Source organism: Plecotus auritus, assembly GCF_963455305.1.
Source record: "Plecotus auritus genome assembly, chromosome: 6".
NCBI lineage: Eukaryota > Metazoa > Chordata > Mammalia > Chiroptera > Vespertilionidae > Plecotus > Plecotus auritus.
The window spans coordinates 117,689,661-117,715,066 of NC_137773.1; positions in this window are offsets into that span (position 1 = coordinate 117,689,661).

Genomic DNA, 25,406 nt, shown 5'->3' on the forward strand with positions numbered 1-25,406 from the left:
TCCTGGGGCAGGAGGACCAGACACCCTCTGCAGACACCTGCGAGGGACTCTCCCGGATTCGACAGGAGCCACCCTCGAAGGATTCCCACCCAGCCGCCCCTCTCCCAGCACCAGTGAAGCCGTCAGCAGCCCCATGTTCAGGTGCCATCGGTGTTTCGTTGTTTGTGCTGTAACACACACACACACACACACACACACACACACACACACACGTACAAATCCTAAGCCCGCTACCCAGTGCACACGTACAGACCCGCCATGCAAATAGGGTGCAGACCCCGTCAACACCGCTGCCAAGGCCTTCAGCACGTCTTCCTGGGCCACCAAGGTCAGTTTATCCATATGCCCTGATGAACATCTGGGTGTTCACAGGTGCCATCTTGAGAGAGAGAATATAAAGCATGGAAACCTCTCAAGATGAGAGAAACCACCCCCTTAAAAGCTGGACCTTAAAGAGACCATTTTAAGCCAGAAGAATGACCTCCAATTGTCGAGGTCACATCGTCACCTTCATCTGCAGAAATGGGGCTCCAGAAGTCAGTGAAGTGGGTTAACAGACTTTTTAGTGGTATTTTTTGCACATCTGTCCAAGAGTGTACAGCGGAGCCCCCAGACGGTGGCTTCTGGCTTCCTAAGACGGCGCCGGCTGCTCTAGGCTGTAGGCCAGGGGCTGCCTTACGTTAAAGCACTAACAACTTGGATGAGAGACACTGGAGAGGTTGTGCATGGAAAACAGGGTGAGTCCTAGAGGAAGGTGTGGCGGGGGAGTGAGTCTGGCCTGGGCAGCAGCGCCACCACCAGCCAGGCAACACTTCCTTCGCGTGCACCGTTGGTCAGGGCCGTTCTCAGCCCAACCCGCTCACCTGCAGAGAGTGGGCGGAGCCTGCGGAGGCCCTCGATGGTCCCAGTGACCAGGGGACGCTAAACGGGGCCACGGGAAAGCCCGGGAGTCGGGGCTGGCTCACCTTCAGGTGAGCACCGTGGTCCAGGCGCGAGGGCGTTTCACCGACGGGGCCTTCCTGTCCAGGGCAGGGCAGGGCGGGGCGGCGGAAGGGAACGGCCCGCCGGGCTCGTTGGCCGGAGCGTCATCTGCGCAGCAGAAGGTGGCGGGTCCCTTCCTCGTCAGGGCACTCGCCTGGGTTGCAGTTTCGACCCCGTTCGGGGCGAGGATGGGAGGCAACCAAACGACGTTTCTCTCTCAATTGATGTTTCTCTATCCCTTCCTCTCTCTAAAATCATAAAAAGGGGGGGGGGGGCATAGAATGATAACTGCACGCCGCGGCCTCCGTGGTGTCCGAGGGCGCCGCTCCGGGGCAGTGCAGGCGCAGCCCCGCCCTCACGGACAGCCCGCCGGCCTGGGCTCCCGGGGGCGGCAGGGGGCTCGGCGCCCACAGCGGGAGCCGGGGCTTCTCTCCAGAACCTGGTTCTGCGGTGGCTGCGGCACAGCCTGGGCTTCAGAGAGCCAGACCCCTGGCCCCTCCTGCTGCTCGTGTTTGTGACCCAGAAATAAACTGCGGCTGCTTCCAGCCGCTGCTACCGGGCTTGTTAACTAGCCCGCCTCCCCCCGCCCCGCCCCGCCCCGCCCCGCCCCGCCTTCCCCCCCGCCCCGCCTCCACCCCCCGCCCCGCCTCCACCCCCGCCCCGCCTCCACCCCCCGCCCCGCCTCCACCCCCCGCCCCGCCCCGTGCTCTGTGACCAGGGCTCCTCACCCCACTCTAAGCCAAGGGCGGACGCTTCACCTCTGGTCCAAGACCAGCCACTGACGCATTCTCAAACCGCGAGTGCCCAGACACCCAGCCCGGCGGGGCTGCAGCCAGCACAGAGCACAGGGCACAGGCCTGGAGTAAGGGTGGCAAATGGGGGGACTGCGGAGAGAGGGGCTGAGAAAGGAGGGAGCCCCTAACCAGCCCGACCTCGACTGTGCCGTTCCTCCCTATGTGGTTGCTGGCGCCGTTCCCTGCTTTCCGCGCCCGCGAGACCCCGTAGACCGACCCTAACTCACCCCTTTTCACCCCTTTACTCCAAGGCCGGTGCCCGGAGAAAAGCGGGCGCAGGTGCAGGGCTAACAGGAGGCTGCCTGCCTGTGGGCGGGCCTGCCAAGCACATTGTAGGAATCAGCTCCCCTATTCTCCCGGGAACATCACGGGGCACGTACTTTCTTTTATAATGATAACTTCGTAATATTTTTAATGTTGTTTTATTACATGGATTGGGGTGACATTGGTCAACATGGACATACAGGTTTCAGATGTGGGTTTCTATGCTACAAGCCCACCACCCAGAGTCAGATCTTCTCCGTCAACTTATGTCCTTCTCCCCACCCCTGCCCACTGGCACCCCCACAATGCTGTTTGTGTCCAGGAGTTGCAGTTTTATATCCCACATGTGAGTGAAATCGTGTGGTGCTTGGCTTTTTCTGACGGAGCCTGATGTGCTCCAGGTCCAGCAGGTTGTTGCAAACGTCTGACACTCACGTTGCACAGGTAGGAAGCAGAGGCACAGGGCCCAGCGCCTTCCCCAGGTCACCTCGCGGACTGGCGGCTGGTTACACCCACGCTTTAAGCCACTGTACTTATAGTGACTTCCCATGTCATTGGTGATGCTTAGTTACATAAGGATTTTTTTAAATTCTGCTTTAGCATGTTAAAATTAAAATGTTTATTTAGTTTAGCTGTGATGATTTTTTAAATGTAAGCATTGTCTTCAGAAATGTATACTAAAATATTTGTGAATAAAATGTGATGTCTGGGATTTGCTTTGAATAATGAGGGAAGCTGGGAATGGGTGGGTGGCAATAGATATAACATGATTAGACAGGAGTTGATCATTGTTGAAACTGGGTGATGGGGGTGGGCATTATTATATTGCTATTGACTCGGTGCACGAAATTCGTGCACATTAAAAGGGGATTAATTAGAGGAAATAATTTAATATTGCTATTTGCCCTTTCTCTATAATAGAAGTGTCAGAGATGAAAGAAAATTAGTAAAATGTTGAAAACCTTCCTCCTGTCAGAATCTGGGGCTCACCACGGGACCCAGAGTCAAGTCCCTGCCCACCCACATGCACCTCAAAATCACGTGAGACACAGACCTGGCCGGCCCCTGCCCCCATTGGGCTAGATCCAGACCCAGCCAGTCCCACCCTTGTCAAGCCCTGCCGGGCAGGGGGTGCAGCCTCAGGTCTCCTGGCCTGATGCCAGGACGCGGGGCATGGCCTGAGGTCCCCCAGCCCAGACCGGGATGGGGGTCGTGCCTTGAGGTCCTCTGTCAAACCCTGCCAGGTGGGGGACACGGCCTGAGGTCCCCTGTCAAGCCCCGCCAAGTGGGGAGGCGCAGCCTCAGGTCCCCGGGCCCAGCACCGGGAGGGGGGCGCAGCCTCAGGTCCCCTGTCAAGCCCCACTGGCAGGGGGGCACAGCCTCAGGTCCCCCATCAAGTCCCGCTGGGTGGGGGCATGGCCTGAGTTCCCCCAACCCAGCACTGGGGGTGCATCTTGAGATCCCCCGTCAAGTCCCACTGGGTGGGTGGGCACGGCCTGAGGTCCCCTGTCAAGCCCCACCTGGTGGGGGGCGCGGCCTGAGGTCCCCCTGCCTGGTACTGGGGTGGGGGGAGCAGCCTGAGGTCCCCTAGCCAAGCACCAGGACGGGAAGAGCACCTTTAGGTCCCCCATCAAGCCCCACTGGGTGAGGGGCGCGGCCTGAAGTCCCCTATCAAGCCCCATGGGGGTGGGGGAGGGCATAACCTCAGGTCCCTGCTGATTGCTCATTAAGGCTCCTTATGGGAACTTGGCCTCAGCTGTGGGTGCAGCCATCTTTGTGATGGAGTGATGGTCAATTAGCATATTCCCTCTTTATTAGATAGGATTCCCTCTGCTTTATATATGTCTGAAAGTTCCATAATAAAATGCAATAAACAAATAAATAACAATAGGAAAAGGCATGGAAATGGTTGGAGTTGGTGCCAAACTTAAAGGGGACCTTTTACCTTCCGTAAGCTATATTCATTTAGAGCAGGGGTTTGCGAACTGTGGCTGGTGGGGCAAATGTTTTTATACAGTTTGTAAGCTATGAATGGTTTTTACTAATGATTGAAAAAGCATGTATTTCACAAATTTCAAATTTTAGTGTCAACAAGATTTGGCTGGGACAGAGCCACACCCATTGGTTTCTTTCTTGTCCGTGATGGCTCAGACACTACAAGGGTGAGTGGGTCCTTGTGGAAGAGACCAGGTGGCCACAAAACCTAACACATGGCCCTTCATAGGAAAGAAGTTGTTGACCTTTTTTCAGAAGGGGATTTACTCATGCATAACTGTAAGTTAGGGAAGCAATACAAGACCACAGTGGACTGTAGAATGCACCGAAGAGAATACAGGGGAGTGTGCAGTGACCCGGGCACCCACTCCTGGCTGTCCTCCCACTTCTCATGACACAGTGAAGCTGCTCCCCGTCCAGGAAAAGGGGATTATCTTCTGGTGCCCAGTTAGACAAACCCTGTGACAGCTGTGAGGCCTCTGGGATCTTACTAGGATTAAATTGTACCATAAACCTCACCTGTGTCTCTAAATCCACCTGTAATAAATCTGAGGAGGTGGGCATCATAGTGACCATTGAATACAGATACAAGAACTGATAGTCAAGGTGTGACGCCAGTTACCAAATCCCTGGGGGTGGGGATGGGGAATAGCAACTTTAAAACTGACAACCAACTTTATTTTTTTTTTGAGTCTTTTTTTTTATTAAGGTATTATATGTGTACATATCTTACCATTGCCCCCCCCACCCCACTCCCATACGTGCCCTCACCCCCCAAAGTTTTGCATCCATTGGTTACTCTTATATGCATGCATATAAGTCCTTCAGTTGATCTCTTATTTCCCCCACCTCTCCCTAACTTTACTGCTGTAATTTGACAGTCTGTTTGATGCTTTACTGCCTCTGTATCTATCTTTTTGTTCTTCAGTTTATAATGTTTTTCATTATCCCCAAATGAGTGAGATCATGTGGTATTTTTCTTTCATTGACTGGCTTATTTCACTTAGCATGATGTTCTCTAATTCCATCCAGGTGCCTACAAATGGTAGTAATTCCTTCTTTTTTATGGCAGCATAGTATTCCATTGTGTAGATGTACCATAGTTTTCTGATCCAGTCATCTGCTGACGGGCACCTAGGCTGTTTCCAAATCTTAGCTATTGTAAATTGTGCTGCTATGAACATAGTGGTGCATATATCCTTTCTGATTGGTGTTTCTAGTTTCTTAGGATATATTCCTAGGAGTGGGATTACTGGGTCAAATGGGAGTTCCATTTTCAGTTTTTTGAGGAAACTGCATACTGTTCTCCACAGTGGCTGCACCAGTCTGCATTCCCACCAGCAGTGCACGAGGGTTCCTTTTTCTCCACATCCTCGCCAACACTTGTCGTTTGTTGATTTGTTAATGATAGCCATTCTGACAGGTGTGAGATGGTACTGCATTGTCGTTTTGATTTGCATCTCTTGGATAATTAGTGACTTTGAGCATGTTTTCATGTGTCTCTTGGCCTTCCTTCTGTCTTCTTTCGAAAAGTGTCTATTTAGGTCCGTTGCCCATTTTTTTATTGGATCATTTATCTTCCTTTTATTAAGTTGTATAAGCTGCCTGTAGATGTTGGAGATTAAACCTTTATCAGTGATAACATTTGCAAATATGTTCTCCCATACAGTGGGGTTTCTTGTTTTGTTGATGGTTTCTTTTGCTGTGCAAAAGCTTTTTATTTTGATGTAGTCCCATTTGTTTATTTTCTCTTTGGCTTCCATTGCCCTAGGGGCAGTATCAGTGAAAAAGTTCTTTTGGCATATGTCTGAGATTTTGCTGCCTGTGGATTCCTCTAGTATTTTTATGGTTTCCCGTCTTATATTTAAGTCCTGTATCCATTTTGAGTTTATTTTTGTGTATGGTGTAAGTTGGTGATCTAGTTTCATTTTTTTGCATGTATCTGTCCAATTTTCCCAACACCATTTATTGAAGAGACTGTCTTGACTCCATTGCATGCTCATGCCTCCTTTGTCAAATATTAATTGCGCATATTGGTTTGGGTCGATATCTGGATTCTCTATTCTATTCCATTGATAAATATGTCTGTTCTTGTGCCAGCACCAGGCTGTTTTGAGGACAGTGGCTTTGTAATACAGCTTGAAATCTGGTATTGAGATCCCTCCTACTTTATTCTTCTTTCTCAGGATTGCTGTGGCTATTCGGGGTCTTTTTTTATTCCAGATGAATTTTTGGAGAGTTCTTTCTAGGTCTGTGAAATATGCCGTTGGTATGTTAATGGGGAGTGCATTGAATCTATAGATTACTTTGAGTAGTATGGACATTTTAATGATGTTGATTCTACCAATCCATGGTATGTTCTTCCATCTGTTTATGTCTTTCTCTATCTCTTTTTTCAGTGTCCTGTAGTTTTCTGCGTATAGGTCTTTTACCTCCTTGGTTAGGTTTATTCCTAGGTATCTTAATTTTTTTGGTGTGATGGAAAATGGCATTGCTTTTTTAGTCTCTCTTTCTGTAAGTTCACTGTTGGTGTATAGAAATGCCATAGATTTCTTGGCATTAATTTTGTATCCTGCTACATTGCCGAATTCATTTATTAAGTCTGTTAGTTTTTTGATGGAGTCTTTCCGGTTTTTTATGTACAATATCATGTCATCTGCAAATAAGGACAGCTTTACTTCTTCTTTTCCGATTTGGATGCCTTTTATTTCTTCTTCTTGTCTAATTGCAATGGCTAATACTTCCAGTAATATGTCAAACAGGAGTGGTGAGAGTGGGCATCCCTGTCTTCTTCCTGTTCTTAGGGGAAATGGTTTTAGTTTTTGCCCATTGAGTATGATGTTAGCTGTGGGTTTATCATATATGGCTTTTATTATGTTGAGGTATGATCCTTCTATTCCCACATGTTGAGAGTTTTTATCAAGAAAGGGTGTTGGATTTTGTCAAATGCTTTTTCTGCATCAATTGATATGACTATGTGATTTTTATCTCTCAATTTGTTTATGTGATGTATCACGTTTATTGATTTGCGGATATTGTACCATCCTTGCATTCCTGGGATAAACCCTACTTGGTCATGGTGTATGATCTTTCTGATGTACTGCTGGATCCGATTTGCTAGAATTTTGTTGAGGACTTTGGCATCTACATTCATGAGGGATATTAGCCTGTAATTCTCCTTCATTGTGTTGTCTTTATCTGGTTTTGGTATTAGGGTGATGCTGGCTTCATAGAAAGAGCTTGGAAGTGTTCCTTCCTCTTGAATTTTTTGGAATAGTCTGAGGAGGATAGGGTTTAGTTCTTCCTTGAATGTTTGGTAAAACTCTCCTGTGAAGCCGTCTGGCCCCGGGCTTTTGTTTGCTGGGAGCTCTTTGATGACTGCTTCAATTTCTTCCATAGTGACTGGCATATTGAGCTGTTTAGATTCTTCGTGATTGAGTTTTGGAAGGTTGTATTTTTCTAGGAATATGTCCATTTCCTCCAGGTTGTCCAGTTTGTTGGAATAGAGTTGTTTGTAGTATTTTTAACAATCCTTTGTATTTTGGTGGGATCTGTTGTTATTTCACCTCTTTCAATTCTGATTTTGTTTATTTGAGTCCTCTCTCTTTGCTTCTTGGTGAGCATGGCTAGAGGTTCATCAATCTTGTTTATCCTTTCAAAGAACCAGCTCTTGGTTTTGTTGATCTTTTGTATTGTTTCTTTGGTCTCTATGTCATTTATCTCCACTCTGATCTTTATTATTTCCTTCCTTCTGCGTACACTGGGCTTTTCTTGTTGCTCTTTTTCCAACTCTTTGAGTTGTTGGGTTAGGTAATTTATTACTATTGTTTCTTGTTTTTTGCAGTAGGCTTGTAGAGCTATGAACTTCCCTCTCAATACTGCTTTTGCTATGTCCCATAGATTTTGGATTGTTGTATTTTCATTGTCATTTGTTGTCATGATGTTTTTTATTTCTTCTTTGATCTCTCTGGTAACCCAGTCATGGTTTAATAGCATGCTGTTTAGTCTCCATGTGTTTGATTTCTTTGGGTTGTTTTTATTGTAGTTGATTTCCAGTTTTATGCCACTGTGGTCTGAGAAGATGCTTGATATGATTTCTATCTTCTTGAATTTGAAGAGACTTTGCCTATGACCGAACATATGGTCTATCTTTGAAAATGACCCATGTGCACTTGAGAAGAATGTATATTCTGTGGCTTTGGGGTGAAATGTTCTGAAGATGTCAATTAATTCCATCTGGTCTAGTGAGTCATTTAGGATTGATGTTTCTTTGCTGATTTTTTGTCTAGAGGATTTGTCCAATGGTGATAGTGGGGTATTAAAGTTTCCTACTATGATTGTATTGCTGTCAATCTCTCCCTTGATATCCTCCAGGAGTTTTTTTATGTATTTGGGTGCTCCTCTATTGGGTGTGTATATGTTTACCAGAGTTATTTCTTCTTGTTGGATTGCTCCCTTTAGTATTATGAAGTGGCCTTCCTTATCTCTTTTTATGTCCTTCACTTTGAGATCTAATTTGTCAGATATATGTATTGCTACCCCAGCTTTTTTTTCAGTTCCATTTGCCTGGAAAACCTTTTTCCATCCCTTCACCCTCAGTCTGTGTGCGTCTTTTTTTCTGAGGTGGGTTTCTTGTAGACAGCAGATATATGGGTCATGTTTTCTAATCCAATCCGTTACCCTATGTCTTTTGATTGGGGCATTTAATCCATTTACATTTAAAGTTATTATTGATAGGTACTTATTTGTCGCCATTCCAATTATTTACCCCTGTGTTCCTTCTTCGCTTACTATTTCTTTCTTTTTTTTTTTTTTTACAGCAGACCCTTTAGCATTTCTTGCATTGCTGGTTTGGTGGTAATAAATTCCCTTAGTCCTTTTTTGTCTGTGAAGCTCCTGATTTCACCTTCAATTTTTATTGATAGCCTTGCTGGGTACAGTATTCTTGGATTCAGACCCTTCCTTTGCATGACTTTGTATATTTAATTCCCTTCCCTTCTGGCCTGATGAATTTCTGTTGAGAAATCAGTTGCTAGTCTGATGGGGGTTCCTTTGTAGGTAACTTTCTGTCTCTCTCTGGCCGCTTTTAAGATTCTTACTTTGTCGTTTGTGTTTGCCAATTTAATTATAATGTGCCTTGGCGTCGGTCTTTTGGGGTTCATTTTGCTCAGGACTCTGTGAGCTTCTTGGATTTGTGTGGGTTTTTTCTTCCCTATATCAGGGAAATTTTCTGTCATTATTTCTTCAAAGAGGTTTTCTATTCCTTGCTCAGCTTCCTTTCCTTCTGGAACCCCTATTATGCGGATGTTGTTTTGTTTCGTGTTGTCCCAAAGTTCCCTTAGGCTCTCCTCCTGCCTTTTAATTTTTTTTTCTAGAAGTTGCTCTACTTGGGTATTTTTTCCCATCTTGTCTTCTAGCTCACTGATGCGGTCCTCTGCTTCTTCTGCTCTACTCTTGATGCTTTCTATTGAGTTCTTTACAGCAGCAATGTCATTTTTCATTTCCTCTTGGTTCTTGCTCATATTGTCGAATTTGTCTTCCATTCTTTTCAGCCACCTTATGACCATTTCTCTGAATTCTTTTTCTGGAAGGTTGCTTGCCTCCATTTCGTTTACTTCCTTTTCTGGTGATGCCTGCTTTTCTTTCATATGCGGGCTGTTTCTTTGTCTCCCCATGGTCTCTCTTCTCTGGGTGTCTGGTTATGTAGTTCTCTCTCTCCTGTGTTGATTTAAAGGCACAAAATACAGCACTACCAGGTACAACACACAAGGCACTGAACAGAAATGTATTCACGATATTAATAACCTCCAATAAAGGTGACCACCAGAGAAAGGCAAATTAGGGGATAGGAGAGAAAGAAGAAGAGGAAAAAGAAAGAAAGAAGAAAAAAAAAGGAGTGTCAAAATGAAATTGGGAAAAGGGAAAAATAAAGTAAGAGAGACAAGAAAGAGACTAAGAGAGAAAGGGGAACAGACTATATATATTGGGGATAAAACTCCAATAGAACATTCACTAATCCCAGCAAATGCCAGCAACAAGTACCTGGGGATTAATACAAACTACTACACCAACTAATATTGAGTGAGGCAAGGGAAAACAGAAGCACAAAACAAACAAAAAAATAAAAGAAGAATAAGCAAAACAATCTCACAAAAAAGCATAAAAATTCGATATAATCTACATTCAAGCGAACAATAACAAAAGGACAGAGAGAAAAACAATTTTTTGGATAGTTAAGACAGCAAAGAGAGAGGTGTGTATGGACTTGGAGCAGGGGATTGGAGATTAGATATGTAATTAAGGTGAAATTTTAACAAGGGGTAAACAGAAAGAATAGGGAAAATCTAAAGCAGGAAAGGGGTAAGATAAACAGGACACCAAAAAGGGGAAGGTTAGGAAGAGAGTGATGGCATAAAGGTAGAGTTGAGATAGAGTAAAACGATGCTAAAGGAAAGATAAAAATAGAATGTAGAACACTAATCCCAAAATAAAATGAAGAGAAAATAAAATGACACTTAAAAAAAAAAACATAAAATAGCAGTAGTAATAATACGGATTGAAAATAAAAATGTAATAATTAAAAAGGTAAAATCAAGTGAGGAAAAAAGAAAAAAATAGTTTCTTGAGTAAAAGATGCAAAAAATGAAAATAAAAAATAAAAATAAAATGTGGAGTAATGAAGGTCATTCACTTCCTCTGTTGTTCTGTTTGGCATGCCTGTTTCTCAGTCAGGACAGTATTGCAGTTCCCTGCGTTCCACTGCTCTTTAGTGTTGTAAGCCAGTCCTGATTTTAAGCAGGTGGTGTGCCTTAATTTCTCGTATTCCTTTATTTTTGATTACACAAGAGTCAATTTGTGATTCAGCCCCTGGGTGGCAGTGTTTCTGGATTGACTTCCGGGTCTATCTATGGCCTCTCTAGGCAGTGTTAGAGCCTTCTTTCCCTGTGGCACTCACTACTGGTTTGTGGGAGTGGGCTGCCTCAGAGCTGGTTCTCCGATGGTCACTCCCCGCTCCGATCCCCAGGTTCCAGAAAAACAACTTTCCCCTGCAGTCTCCCAGGGTGTCCCCAACTGGGTGATCCTATGTATTGGGCTTAGTAATCAGAAGCAAGGATTTGAAGAGGAAAAAGCCCAAGTGTGCGAACTCCGGGGCTGCGCGTAAGTCTAGGCAGCCGGCACACCCCTGAAATTCTTAGGGTGTCCCTGCACGTCAGATCAAAATGGGTTGCTTTTTAGAGAGCCCTTCTGTTAGCAGCTCTGAGGACCCCCTTCCACATTCACAGATCACGCCAGCCCCAACAGCTGTGGATTTTTCTAGGCACAGACTTCCCTGATCTTCCAGCTCCCGCAAAACGCACGTTCCTCTCTCCCGCCGGGACCAGAGACCTCACCTTATCCCAGGCGAAATCTGACCTTTCCGTGGTGGAGTGTAGAGCTCCTCTGAACCCGTGTGTTTGCGCCAATTGGGGACCGGTGTTCTGGGGCTCGCAGCTGTTCAGTGAGTGCTGCAGTTGTGGATTCTCAGGCTTCCAATAAGCTCCACTTTCCGGTTCCAGATGGCGCAGACTCCACGTCCAAGCCCGCAGCTCTGGGAGGGGACCCAGCTGCAGTGGGGGCTGCCAGGTCAGGGGAACCCCGTCTAGCAGTCCCCCACCTTCTTCTGGAGTTCAGCTGTCCCCCAACTTGCCAACAAACACTCCTCGTGCGACTCTCAGCTGATCTTTCTTTCTGCTCCGGGACAAGGCTCGGAACACGTCTGTCTATTCCACCGCCATTTTTCCCCTCTATCTGACTTAACCAACTTTAATCACAGCGGCCAAACATCCATCAACAGGTGGGTAAACACAATGTGACATAAACACACAACGGGATATTCCTCAGCCTTAAACAGGAAGGCAGTTCTGGCACGTGGTGCACCGTGGATGAGCCCTGAGGACTTATGCTGAGTGCAATGCCAGTCACAAGAGACAAGCTGTGTGCCTGCGCTCACAGGAGGTGGTCGTCGCGCCTCGCTTAAAGCCTGAGGGCTGGCCAGTGAGGCTCACGCTCACTCTCCTCGGTGGGTGGAGTCAAGTTTACCAGGAGGCATCTTGCAGAGCTGCCTTGAGGGGCTGCTGTTACCCCCAGCATCACAAGTGCCGTCATCCCTGGGCTGCTCCCTCCGCCCTCTTGGGAAGGCTGGCCAAGCCCCATTTTGCTGACTAGTCTCTCTAGACAGGCCAATACCTTGATCCACTGAGAGCCTCGCATACCTAGCCTTAGCGTGATACCATGGCTGCCACGGGACTTCACACAGCTCAGCTCGCAGCCGTCATAGATAGATTTAGAGCTCAGCATCAGTGGGGAGCCCTATCTTCCTTACTTGCAAGTGTTTAGGAAGTCTGGGCCCCAGGACTCTTTCCAGGAGCATCCAGACAGCAATAAAGGACACATCTCATCATCAAAAGCCTCTCCAGCCCCCTTTCTAGCCTCCACGGTGGAGCAGGAGTTGGTAAATTCTTCTGTAAAGGCCACATAATAAATGTGTTAGGGCTCTTCCATAACTACTACACTCTGTTGTTACAGTGCTAACAGCAGCTATAGACAATACATAGAGGAATGCGTGTGCCTGTGTTCAACAAAACCTTGTTATCAAATGCAGCGGGCTGGCCAGGTGCTGCTGGGGCTGTGTTTGTGCTCCCTGGGCTGGGAGATCCTCATTGCTCTGATGGTCCTCCCGGCTCCTGCTGCCTTCCCTCACCGGCCTTTTTGAAGAATTCATTTCCATCATATTTCAGAGGATTTAGACAGAGTTTGAGAATAGTCCTTCTGTGGAAACAGCAAATGGAAGATTGATTTCAACTAGAAAAGGCGAGACATACTAGTTTACACACGATGGAGGAATGTGTGGGAAAGAAACAGAATGCGAACATGGAAAAGCATTAAGCGTATGTAATCCAGTGAACAGACGATGACACAAGGCTCAGGAGAGGTCGGCACATCTCCTCCACGTCAGATACTGGCAATGAGAGTAGCAGCACCAGCACAACATGGACGACATTACCTGAAAACTTCATGTGCCAACACTCCGTGTTTTCCTAAAGATCAGATTCAGCACTGGGCTTGCCCTCCCTCTGCCACCACCAGCTGACACACCACTTAGCTGCTCTGAGCCTCGGTTTCTTCATCCATTGAATGCCATCTGAGAGTGACCTGGGGGAAGCACTCAGCACGTGCGCTAGGTGACCGCGTGGCGAGACTCGGGCTTTGTTGTTAGGACCTGTGGAGGGGCCGGGTTGTACTTCGTGCCCCAGCGCTGAGCGATGAAGTCGGAAGGTGGGACCTTCAGAAAGAGAGATTCCCACCCCAGAAAGACTTGTTGACCCAGCACTTCTGAGATATCCGGGGTATGAGGGATGTTGGTAGATCATTCTTTTTTAATTGAATCTATTGGTGTGACATTGGTTAATCATATTACATAGGTTCCTGGTATACAATTCTGTAGGCAGATGATTCTTAAAGAAAGTGTTTTTAGTCAAGTAAATTTGAGAAATTATCGTTAAGCAACGTTAAACAATTGTCTCAATGGTTATATTTCTTAGAGCTCAGACTAGACTACTGTGGTATGACTCTAAGCAGATAATATCACAAGCAGTGTTTTCCAACCATATTTATCCACCAATCATTTCCGATCCCCAGGGCACCTTTGCAGATTAGTTTCTCAGAAAACCCTTTGGGAGAAAACAGCTGGAGTTGTCTGCAATAGACTGTGTACACAGTGGCGAGTCCCTCGCTGAGGGAGGTGAGCAAGGCCCGATGCCCAAGGCAGGGCTGTGGACAGGAATGGATGTGGGCCGAGTCCTCCCCGCAGGGCTGGTCCGTTCCAGCTCTGGGAGCTGTGCTGCTTCTCTGTCCTGGTCCTGGAATTTTGGATTCGATTTTGAACAACACCAAGGAAGGAGCCTTTTGGGGTGAAGGGTGATGCTGGGCAGTTCTGATAACCGGAAGTTAAGAGGCCCAGAGGAGCAGGCTGACCCTCCCCCCACTTTGGGGTCCCCCTCAGGTCTCCTGTTGTTCAAGGTCATCCATCAAGGACAGTGAAATAACATTGTCTGACATATCCCAGGAGCTCGGAAAGGTGTTTCTCTTTGAGACCCACCCTGAGCGCGTGAGGTGTCGGCAAGAAGGACAGACAGCCCAGCTGTCTGACAGCCCTGAGGCTGCTGTTCGATTTTGCCACTTGCCAGCCAGCTGACCTGGGCCTCCAGTTCCTTGTGTGTGAAATGGGGGGTCAAGTCGCCCTCCTCATCCTGTGGTGAGGATTCCTAGCAACGCTGGTGTCGCCGGTCTGTCCCAGCTGCAGCTGGGGAGGCGGGTGCAGGCAGGCTGGGCACCGGCTCAAGGCACACGGCCTCTCTGAGGCCTTGAGCTTCTGTGCCAGGAGCAACCCCACCCGAGGCCCGGAACCTGGACCTTGGGTGCCCAGCAGCCCTGCTCCTCGGGGCAGGCATGGCACTGGAGGTCTCGCAGGAGTCGGCTGTCAGCCCACAGCGGAGATGTCAGTGACTGGCCCACATTCACATTTGCCCTTTCCCTTTCTCCTCTCTACTCCCTCCTCTTGCTTCCTGAGATCACCTCCTAAGGAAACCTCCAGCACCCAGATTCTTGTCTCAGGCTCTGCTTTGGGGAGAAGTCCCTGCCTGTGGAACACCTGGCTATGATAGTGCTCAGTAATTAATAACTCTGATTATTATTGAAACAATAGAGTCTGACCACCCTGTGGTCTCCACCGTGCCACCACCCATGCACACATGCACTTACACCAACAATTCTGGGGCTACTTGATGAAATTTCCCACATCTACCCAGAGATGCAAGAGCAATCTGGGCAAATAAGCCCCCCTCCTTATTTTAACTAAATATGCACAGTTGTGGGTTACACTAGGACTGTTCCCTTTCTTCTTCCAGAGCCAGGGCCGGCCCTGCTCTGGGCTCCCTTTCCGCCTGCTCACACTGTCTCGGTCACCAGAAAGGCCAAGCCAGGGGCTGGCTTTGTTGACAAGGGCAAGAGGTGGCTCTGAGGGCACTGGGCACAGCAGGGGCAGTTTTGAAGACTGGAGATGGTGTGGGTTAATAGATGTTCAGCAATAAGGGGGGGGTGGATATTTATTTAGTGAGCAGCTGATGCCAGGAGCAGGCAAGCCACCCCTCTGCCTCTGACAGCTCTGTGGTAAGAGGCTCTCTGTCTTCAGCACAATCAGAGCTTTTCCTCTCATTACTGAAAGGATTAAAGAGGATAAAACAGGCAGAGAAAGACTTACTGTGCTTAGCAGAGATTTTGCAGAAAGCTTGCAGCCTTGAGCACAGCATAGGTCAGGTCACCAGGAGACACCTGGCATGGGAAGAGCCAAGGACGGACCGGACACCCACGTCAGCAGAGCGGCTTGCAGCCAGCAAGGATTAATAAAAACCTATTGTGGGAACCCCTTTCACGTCCCGCGTGGTTCAGGGCCCACTCAGGGTCCGGTTTCTGGAGAAGGCCACACACAAATGAAGAGAGAGACTAGAAAAGTATTAATTTGGAAATATTGGGGGGCCAGGTGGGAGCCCACCTCTAGTGGGAGGACTACCCCTTGCTCTGGCCTTGCAATCCCTTTTATTGAGACTATGGGATACGCCCATAACCTTTAGGCAGGAAATTCCAATAACAGAAATTTACATAGGAGTAACAGGTGGAGGCTGCTTCAACTACCAATGTCTCAACTAAACAATGAGTGATTAGCTCCAACCTTTCAGAGCATTTCCACATCTATTAGTGGGACAATGATCGGTTTCCGGCATCTCCCCCGTTTCTTTCCTTAAAAGAAAATCTTGCATCTGCAAACTAGAAATAAATGTATGAGAGAAAAAAAAATGTTTGAGTCCCAATTTCAATGTCCAACAGTTCTGAGTCCCAGTTTCAGTGTCAAACAGTTGTGAGTCCCTTTCAGTGTCAAACAGTTCCTTATGTGTATACGTCAGCAATGATATCTGGATGGTGGCAGTGCAGGTCCGACCCTCTCTGGTTTGGTCCTGGGCAACCTGCAGCGACGCACAGCTGCCGACTGCAGCGTCTTCCATCTCTAGACTGTTTCTCCTCTTGTCTTCATGGTTGGAGCAGACCTGTCACAATTCCTCTCTGTTGCAGGAGTCCACATGGTCTTGGAGTTGTTTTCTGAAAATATACAAACATATTCTTGACCAAAAGTTAATAAAGGAATCTTTTCTCATCTCCACCTTCTGAGGTCTAATGCATTGGTTATCAATTACAATCCATATGATATTTGAAGGAAACCTCTTTATTTCCTTCCAAAATAATTTTCAGGCTACAGAGAGTTTCATTTAAAAATCTTTGTCACATGAAACAATTTCTCTTAAGGTTATGGTGACCACTAGTACAGATTAGATTTAATATTTTAATAACAATCCTCAGTATATCCTGTAAATACCAGTGAAAGAGATTTCAAAATTTTCAAATTTCTCCCTTTCTATTAAGCTGGAATTTTATTTTTTAAGAGTATCCCAATTAGCTAATTTGCATATACAGAGGGATCATGGGAAGCCTTCAGTAACTTTCTTAGAATACTTAAATCAAATTGCTTACAAAGACATTGTCTTATTCCAAAGGAAAGGGTTGGCCCCTATGGCTTCCAAGGAGACCAGCAAGCCATGTGGCCATCATGGTGGCTGTCTAATCCATTCTTTTAAAAGACAGTCAAATTTATATTGCTGACAAACAAAAATCTCACTAGCTGTTTCTGGTCTTTATTAGAATTGTTTATAAAAATATTGGCTTTTCATTTAGCTGAAAACCTTGATTATAATTTAAAAAGCTAATTTATTTAAGTAATTAAAGTAGGTATCTTCATTTAAAAAGCAAAGCAAATTTAGTAAATGTTTATGTCTGATTCACAAGCAGCAAATGTTGCCCCGCCTCTTAGCTTAATTAAGAATGCAGGCGGCTATGGGCTTTTTGTCATTTTAAATTCTGCTGTTGGATTATAAGAAATATTTAGTTACTTCATTTTGTCCTTCTTAGAGGACAAAACCTTCATAACATTTAAAATATATTTATTAATTTTTATTTGATAAGTTTTTCCATGCTATTTCAAGTATATTAGATCTGTTAAATTTAAAAAGATTTCCTTTAAGAAGAGAGAATAAATTTCTTGTATTACTCCGGGCCCTTGGAGTTTTCCAAGAATCATCTCTGTTAAAGCCTTGAAATTTTAACATGGAAAAAAAACCATCAAATATATATATATCCATATATGATTTAAAGATTATAATACTTTTTATAATTATCTTAAGATATCAATTAGATTTTAAACTAGTTTTTGCCTAGAAAAATTTGAATTAATCCTCTTTTAATTAGACCAATAATAAGCAACTTATTTTGAATTCCTAATTATTAGAGAAAACACAACATTTTATTTTCTCAAAAATAAGTTCTTATACTTTAGACATTTAATTACCACAACTATATAATTTCTCCCAATTTAATTTGCACTTTGAACTTTTAAAGCTGGCAAGTCAAATATATTTAGTATTTCCTAGATTAATAACACTTGACATTTTTAAGAAAAATACAAGACATAATCAATTAATAGATTCAATTCTGTCCTCTAGGTTTTTTATGAGGCAAATTTAAACTTTACTTTTTATTTGCCAGTAGCTCTGTAAAACCGGGTTTGGTTTATTCTAATGTAAATTACCACATTTTTCAAAGATGGTTCCTGGCAGGAAACTAGATTACCTGTCTGCTGGGGGAAGGGCGTCTACCCCTTCCTCCATTAACAAAGGGCATAGCCAGTTACCTGGGCTACTTAGCTCTTTATAATTAATACATTATTTATCTATATTTCAACAATTTCTTTGAGATTCTAGAGTCAATTATAATTATTTTCAAGCATTCACTTTGGATAAATTCTATAACAGAGACAAATTTACTTATTTTCTCCTAGGCCTTAAAAGTTAATTTTTAACAAGGTTCATTAGCATTTGAAAAACTACTGTTGCTGGAATTAGCTTGAATTTCTTTCAAGAAGACTTTTTCGCCATTTTTCTTAGGAAAAAGAACCAGTTCTGGGTTTCTCATTTTCTATAGCTTTTGCAGAGAGATTCCAGCTGAAGACAATCTAAATGTCCGAAATCGGACCATGCGCGCATTCTGTCTTATAGCTAGGTTCTCTCCCCACAAGCACAGAAATTCCAGACACATTTCTAAATTTTTAAGACTTTTTCATGGCGAGAAAGGAAACTTTAAATTAGCATACTGGGAGAGTGGGCTTCCATATTGGATCTCCACGTGTCTCCCTTCCCCCACGTCCTGCTTACTTCAGGGGAAGTTTCAGCAACAGATCTGGCCGAATTTCTTTTCATGCCTAAAAGATAGATCTTAAATTTTTTCTTTCTTTTTCGCTTTCCAAAGTAATAACTAGCACCCAATTTGGCCATGATTTGCATTTCCCTGCGGGTTCTTTTATAATTTTTAAAAGAAACCTTAAGTGATCTCATTGCGGGAGAGCGGATAGCCCTGCCCTCTCCTGCCACCTTTGAATTTCTCCGCACCAGAGGTGGTTTCAGCAGTGGAGTTTCTTTTCTTATTACAGATTTTAAATTCCAAATACCAATTAAGATTTTAATTTGAACAAGAAGCCACATTATTTTATAACCTAATTCTTCCCCATTAGCCTGGCTGAAAAAGACGTTCCCACCCTACTTACAGTTCGCGACTCTGCAGTTAGTCCGTGGGCTTTGCGTGCGGTGAATTTCCCTCACCTTTTCTCGGTGAATTTTCCTCACCTTTTTCCGGTGAATTTCCCTCACCTTTTCTCGGTGAATTTTCCTCACCTTTTTCCGGTGAATTTCCCTCACCTTTTTCTGGTGAATATCCACACCTTTTCTGGTGAATTTCCCTCACCTTTTTTCAGTGAATTTCCACACCTTTTTCTCGGTGTAATTTTTTTCCTTCCTTCGCTCTTAGGCGAAAAATACCTTCTCCTCCAGAAGTCCCGCGTTGAAGGCGCCAGATGTGGGAACCCCTTTCACGTCCCGCGTGGTTCAGGGCCCACTCAGGGTCCGGTTTCTGGAGAAGGCCGCACACAAATGAAGAGAGAGACTAGAAAAGTATTAATTTGGAAAAATGGGGGGCCAGGCGGGAGCCCACCTCTAGTGGGAGGACTCCCCTTGCTCTGGCCTTGCAATCCCTTTTATTGAGACTATGGGATACGCCCATAACCTTTAGGCAGGAAATTCCAATAACAGAAATTTACATAGGAGTAACAGGTGGAGGCTGCTTCAACTACCAATGTCTCAACTAAACAATGAGTGATTAGCTCCAACCTTTCAGAGCATTTCCACATCTATTAGTGGGACAATGATCGGTTTCCGGCAACCTATCTCCCTGCTCTCTTCACTGATGCCTTTCTCAGTCTCAGCCCACCTGCACCCATGTGCCCGGAATAAAATCTCTTTTGATATATTATGGCCTCATGTCATGGGTGCACGATCCCGGCCCACCCCGAACCTTTCAATTACAAGCCAGTGTCCCACCCTTTATAGCACACGTCTGGCTCCAGGAGTGGGCAGTGTCTTCGTTAAAAACCCACCACTCGCTGAAACCGGTTTGGCTTAGTGGATAGAGCGTCAGCCTGCAGACTGAAAGGTCCCAGGTTCGATTCCGGTCAAGGGCACGTACCTTGGTTGTGGGCACATCCCCAGTAGGAGGTGTGCAGGAGGCAGCTGATCGATGTTTCTCTCTCATCGATGTTTCTAACTCTCTATCCCTCTCCTTTCCTCTCTATAAAAAATCAATAAAATATATTTAAAAAGAAAAACAAAACAAACAAACAAACAAAAAAAAACCCACCACTCATCATCACATTCTTCCTTTTCCCAGAGAAGTGGGGCATGTGTGGGAACTACGGCCATTATGACCACTGGAGACCCCGGCCCAGTTCCCCTCTGTGCTATTTCTTCTTCAAAGTGTGAACTAAAGATGCTGTTGGCAAAAACCTTCTCAGTGACCGCCCCGCCCGCATCTGTGCGCTGCCTGCTTGTTGACTTGGTGGTTAATTAGACAAGTTTTCCAGTAATAAAAGGTGACCTCAAAGTAAATGAAAGTTATTTCTTGATCTAAATCAAGACAGCGAACCTCATTTAAAGGAAAGAATCTGGTTGTGTGGTTACAAGGATGCACAAGGCACAGTGGAAGGAGCCTGGGCCTCAGGCCTGAGATTGAATCTGGCTGTGACAGTTACTTGCTGTGCATTCTGGGTAAGTCACTTCACTTCTCTGGGCCTCAATTTCTTTATCATTATAAATGGGGTGAATTGGACTATGCAGCCATCCTTTCCCCTCTTTTCTTTTTGTCTGCCCAGGACAAAACTCCATCTCCTGTTGACAGCATCTTCTCTTTTCTGTGGCTCTAGTGGAGATGCCAATCACAGTACTATCTATTCCTCACCATTCCCCATGCCCGGCCAATAAAGCAAGGGCCTTTCTTAAGATTTTATATGTACATACTGGAAGAGAGGCCCTTTCTCTGTCCTTTGCTCTCACCCTTCCTCTATCCCACTTTGTCCACCTCTCTCCGCCCTCCTTTCCGCTGCCCTGGAGAGAAAATAACGCCAATAGCCAGAGAGAAGCACCTGTCAGCAGGGATGGGGCTGGGGGTGGGGGATCCCAACAGCATTGCTGAAGTTTCTTTTGACTTCTACTTGTAATTATTATTACTTTTTCATTTTGATTAGGGTTTTGCTATTATTTAAAACAAGTAGGGGCTTTAGAGATCATTGAGCGAGTCTTTATTGTTTTCCAGATGAATAAAATGGAGTCAAGAGAGGCAGTATCTTCTCTCAAGCCAGTCAGCTTTGGAGTCAGGACTACCCACCCTGCCTCGGAGACCTTGGTACTGGGGTGGTATCAGGCCGTGGGGAACTCAGAGGCTGATCATGTGTATAATCCCAGGTCGCTGGGTGGCATCTCCCCACCTCACTGCCCCAGATTCTCATCTTGCCGCCTCCCCTTCCTCAAACTAACAGAGTCCAAAATGCCATCATTGCATCGGTGCTTCTAATGGGAGCGGTGATGCAGACAACTAATTTAAATTATTGGATGAATCGCCGAAACCGGTTTGGCTCAATGGATAGAGCGTCGGCCTGCGGACTGAAAGGTCCCGGGTTCGATTCCGGTCAAGGGCATGTACCTTGGCTGCGGGCACATCCTCAGTGGGAGGTGTGCAGGAGGCAGCTGATCGATGTTTCTCTCTCATCGATGTTTCTAGCTTTCTATCCCTCTCCCTTCCTTTCTGTGAAATATCAATAAAATATATTAAAAAAAAAAACACAATAAATTATTGGATGAATTGCTTTTGACCCTCTTTCATCATAAAATAACTGGTTTCAGCTATCTTAAGAGAGTGGATTAAAGCGGGTGGATGACGTGGACAATGGTTCCAAAAGTGGGCACCTGGTGTAGAAAGAGCGTAGAGCCCCTGAAGACTGTACTTCCGGCTTAGAATCCGCATCTCCTCTCCCGCATCCCCTCTAAGTGCCCCACACAGAACCCAGGCTGCTGGCTCTGCAGCCACTGCCTCCCTCGCTCCCTGGCTGTAGAGTCCACCTCCCACTTCAGAGGCTGAAAGTGCAACTCACTTTCCCATCTTGCCTTGCAGCTGGCGTAGGTGACCTATTCCTGTCCTGTTAGACATGAAGGGAAGTCTGGGGGAGTTAATTTTAGGAAAGGCTTTTTTCCTGAAGAGATGCACAGGGAAAGCCCCCTTTATTTCTGCCTTAAAAAACACACCTCTTTATTGATTTCAGAGAGGAGGGAGGGGAGAGAGAGATAGAAACATCAATTATGAGACAACCACTGAGCGCTGCCTCCTGCACGCCCCCTACTGGGGACTGAGCTCGCGACCTGACCAGGAATGAGCTAGCCACCTCCTGGCTCATGGGTTGAGGCTCAACCACTGAGCCCGGCCCGGCTCTGCAGTCTCTGCCTCTGAATGTGATAACATAGATGACCGCTGTGGCTGCTGCAGCTGCCCTGCAATCACACGGAGCAAGTCTAAGGCAGAAAGCCAGCACACGAGGCGTGTGGTGAGGAAAGATGCAGAGACAGGGTCTGGATTACACCATTTCAGCACAGACACAGTCCCTGCCAGCCCGCTGCTCCATCTCTCCTTAGGTAAGAGAGTGCCTAGCCGTCACCGTTTAGCCACATTTAGTTGGGTTCTTTCTTTCTTGAAACCTAAAATCTTCCTGTTAGTATGTCTTATTCTTGTTCCCAAGAAGTTTCCTTGATGGAATATACTTTTGTCTCTAAAATAAAGTTTTTCTTTGATATCGCTTTGTATTTTTTTTTACTAAAAGTTCCATTCGATTATTTTTAAATTAAATTTATTGGGGTGGCCCTAACCGGTTTGGCTCAGTGGATAGAGCGTCGGCCTGCAGACTGAAGGGTCCCGGGTTCGATTCCGGTCAAGGGCATGTACCTTGGTTGCAGGCACATCCCCAGTAGGGGGTGTGCAGGAGGCAGCTGATTGATGTTTCTCTCTCATCGATGTTTCTAACTCTCTATCCCTCTCCCTTCCTCTCTGTAAAAAATCAATAAAATATATTTTAAAAAATTAAATTTATTGGGGTGACTCTGGTCAGTAGGGTCGTACAGGTTTCAAGTGTACACTGCTGTGGTACATTAGCTGTACACTGCATTGTGCACCCACCACCCAAGTCAGAGCATCTTCTGTCACCATAGTTTTGGCCCCTTTCCTGCCACCCCCAACCCCTTCCCTCTGGGAACCACCGTACTGTCCTCTGTCTGTGTGTCAGGTTTATATCCCACATATGAGTGAAACCTATGGTTCTTGGCTTTTACTGACTGGCTTACTTCACTTGGACTTTTCAAGGTCCATCCGTGTTGTTGCCAATGGTGATATTACACTTTTTTCTTACAGCTGAGCAGTATTGCATTGTGTATATGTACCACATCTTCTGTACCCAGTCCTCTATCGCAGGACACCTTGCTTGTCTACATGTCTTGGTCACCGTGAAATAATGCTGCAGTGAACATAGGGGTACATATATGTCTTTGTGAATACATGTTTTTGAGGGTTTTGGGTGAATACACAGAAGAGGGATTGCTGAGTCATATGGTAACTCTATTTTTAGTTTTTGAGAAACCACCAGACGGTTTTCCATCATGGCTGTAACAATTTATTTCTCACCAGGAGTGAATGAGGGTTCATTTTTTCTTCACAATCTCTCCAACACTTATTACCTATCTTGTTGAGAATAGCCATTCTGTAAGGTGTGAGGTGGTGTCTCATTGTAGTTTTGAGTTGAACATCTTTTCATATATTTGATGACCATGTGTATGTCTTCTTGGGAGAAGTGTCTGTTCAGGGCCTCTGCTCATTTTTTAACTGGAGTGTTTGTTTGGTGTTGAGTTTTATGAGTTCTTTATATATTTTGGATATTAATCCCTTGTCTGAGATCTTGCTTGCAAATATCATCTCCCCTTTAGTTGGTTGCCCTTTTGTTTTGTTGTCGGTTTCTTTTGCTGTACAGAAGCTTTTTAGTTTGATGTAGTCCCTTTAATTTATTTGTGCCTTTACTTCCCTTGTCTTTAGGGTCAAATTTATAAAATGTCCTCTATGACCAAGGTCCATAAGTTTAGTACCTGTTTTCTTCTATGTACTTTATGTTTCAGATCTTATATTTAGGTCTTTGATTCATTTTTTAAAATATATTTTTATTTTCAGAGAGGGGAAGGGAGAGGGAGAGAGAGAGATAGAAATATCAATGATGAGAGAGAATCATTGATCGGCTGCTTCCTGCACGCCCCACACTGGGGATCAAGCCCTCAATCCGGGCATGTACCCTGACCAGGAATCGAACCAACTGTGACCTCCTGGTTCACAGGTCGAAGCTCAATCATTGAGCCACGCCGGCCAAGCTGATTCATTTTTAATTCATTGTGCTACAAAGGGAAAAACAGTAGTTAGTTTCATTCTTTTGCATGTGGCTTTCCAATCCTCCCAACACCATTTATTAAAGAGCTTTCTTTTTGTGAATTTGTGGCTCCTTTTTCAAAAATTATTTGTCCATGTACATGTGGTTTTATTTCTGGACTCTCAATTCTGTTCTGTTGGTCTGTGTGTCTGTTTCTCTGCCAATACCATGATGTTTTGATTATCATAGCTCTGTAGTATACGTTGAAACCAGCTCGTGTGGCTTTGTTCTTTGTCTCAGGACTGCTTTGGCGATTCCTGGTCTTTTGTGGTTCCATACAAATCTGGCGAGCGACTGGGTAACTTGGTCATTTCCTTCCCCGTGTAGATATCCTTGACCTTGTCCTCTATGACCATAAGCATAGTAAGCATGGTGGCCTTATACTTTGTCTGATAGTATATTGAATGTCTTAGCAGGACTATTTCTGCTGGCTGCTGTTTCTGCTGTTCTTATTCATGGTGACTTGTTTCTTTTTATTCCTGGTTATCTTTGATTTTATGCTGCTCATTGTATCGGAAAGATTAGCAATGATTTGACAACTAGAATGAAGGCACCTTCCTCCAGAGAGGATGTGTGTTTGCATTCGCCAGGGGCCTGTGGAGAACCTTAAACCAGGTTCAAGGTTTATGGTGCTGGGACACCAAACACCGTGAATCCTGGCTGCAAATCCAACACGGAAGGCCTAGGTTACTTGTGGCCCACTTTCCCCAAGGGTGCAGGGCTTTAAGGTCCCTGTTATTGCAGAGAGGGTCTCCAATTAGATCGCCCTTTTGATATTGGCCTGCCTTATCCCACAAGGCCATCAAAACAAAAGTTCAAATTAAGCTCTACTTCTCTCTTTGGGTTCTTGTTTTTCCTTTAATAATGTCTTACTATAGAATTCACTCTTAAGTGCTTGTAAAATGCTCCATTTATTCAGGAAGTTTAGTTGTTTCCTGAAGGAGAGTTGGTCCAAATAAACTAACACATCATTAGCAAATGCAGAAGTTTTTTTTTATTTCTTTATTGATTAAGGTATTACATATGTGTCCTCATCTCTCCATTAACCCCCCAAACCGCCCCCACTCATGCCCTCACCCCCCTGGTGTTCGTGTCCATTGGTTAGGCTTATATTCATGCATGCAATTCCTTTGGTTGATCTTTCCTCCTTTCCCCCACCCTCCCCTACCTTCCCTCTGAGGTTTGACAGTCTGATCGATGCTTCTCTGTCTCTGGATCTGTCCCTGTTCATCAGTTTATGTTGTTCATTATATTCCATAAATGAGTGAGATCAAGTAGTATTTATCTTTCTCTGACTGGCTTATTTCACTTAGCATAATGCTCTCCAGTTCCATCCA